General features: G+C 44.9%; 1 protein-coding gene across 3 annotated transcripts in view; it reads right to left on the bottom strand.

Moving 5' to 3' along the window:
* The window catches only part of KNG1 (kininogen 1), a 39,754-nt gene that overhangs the window by 33,924 nt on the left and 4,194 nt on the right, over nucleotides 1-1,636 (bottom strand). The gene's annotated exons all lie outside the window — the stretch shown is intronic.

The raw sequence follows: 1,636 nt of genomic DNA on the forward strand, positions 1-1,636 counted from the left end.
CTATAGGGTGCGTGCGCTCACCAGACAGACAGACAGACAGAGAGAGACAGAGAGAAAGAAAGAGAGAAATCACCCCCCAGGGGAGATGGCCACGCCGTAATCCCTTCTCCTCCATTCTCCTCTCGGGATCTTGGGCACGCACACACACGCGCCCGGAGTGAGTTTTAAGCCACCGGGTGTGAGACGCAAACTGCAGTCGAGTACATGGGAGTCCAGCAACATAGCCATTACACTAACTGCTGGTCCCTATCATTATTATTATTTTTCAATTTGCTACAAAAAATGCATACTGACCAGAAAGAGAGAGAGAGAGGAAAAGTGAGAAAGTAAAGCCGCCAGATCCAGGACTCGAACTGTGGTCGGCCATGTGGGAGTCAGTGCCTTAAGCACTATGCCACTTGCTGGGCCCCATTTATTTATCTTTTAAAAATATTCACAGTTATCTTTATGAGGTAAATTAATTACAGGTGATTTTCGTACTTTTATTTGTTTTGTTTTCTAAATTTTTCTTTGTCCCCTTTTAAAAATAGCTTTAATAAGATTTAATTTGTATGCTATACAGTTCACTCAAAGTATACAATTCAGTGTTTTTAGTACCTTTACAGCCATTGCCACGATCTATTTTAGAACGTTTTCTCACTTCTGAAAGAAGCCCTGTACCCATCAGGGGTTGCTGCCCCTGCCTCCCGCTCTGCCAACCGACATCCGCTTTCTGTCTCTCTGTATTCGCCCACTCTAGACACTTCGTGTGATGGGGTCATGTTACGTGTTACACGAGTTCTTCGTGTCTGGCTTCTGGCTTCTCTCGAGCTTTAGCCATGTCATAGGATTAGCCTTTTTATGGCTAATCTTTCTTTTATTTTTTTAAAGTTAATTTTGTTTATTATGATCATAATTTTTTATATTACATTTAATCACACATGTCTGTGAAGTGCATGACATTTCTTTTTCCAGCACAATTACCAGGCACAGTAAGCTGTTGAAATGCTGGCTGCTGCCAGGAAGCAGAGCACCATGTAACTCTGAACAGAGCCTGTGTGAGCCCTGTGGAGACCCGCAGACCCCTGGGGAACAGCTGGGTCTGCAGAAGCTGACGGTGTCTAGTCCTGGCATGGACCTGCCAGCCTTGGGAAGGGAGGGGGCTAGGGCTTCCCTGAAGCTGAGGCAGGAGAATCCCTTAGTCTCCTTGGAGTCTGGGGTGGTGGAGCTGCTGGAAGGTGCTTCCCCCAGAACTGCCCTGGCTGCTGGCTTGGGTGGCTAAGGCCTTCACAGTGGAGCTCTCCACCAGGAAGCGAGCGAGGAGTGCCGGCTTTTGTCAGTCAGGGACAGGGGTCTCATGAAGCTGGCAGCTGTGCTGCTCCCTGTCGCCCCGAAGATGCTTGTCATTCAGTAGTGGGATTGTAATCATCTGCTCCTTTCTTATTGAAATAAGCGTTTCTAAATCATCTAACCTTCCTCCCAATGTACATTTATTTTATTACTTTTATAATTACAAAAAAAGAAACATTTATTTATTTAAAGAACTATTTATTTAATTTTATTTATTATTATTATTTTTTTGGAGAGGTTTTTGCTATAGGGCACGTGCGCTCGCCAGACAGAGAGAGACAGAGAGACAGACAGTGACAAATCAACC

Source organism: Tupaia chinensis, unplaced genomic scaffold (assembly GCF_000334495.1).
Source record: "Tupaia chinensis unplaced genomic scaffold, TupChi_1.0 Scaffold149658_1, whole genome shotgun sequence".
Classification (NCBI taxonomy): domain Eukaryota; kingdom Metazoa; phylum Chordata; class Mammalia; order Scandentia; family Tupaiidae; genus Tupaia; species Tupaia belangeri.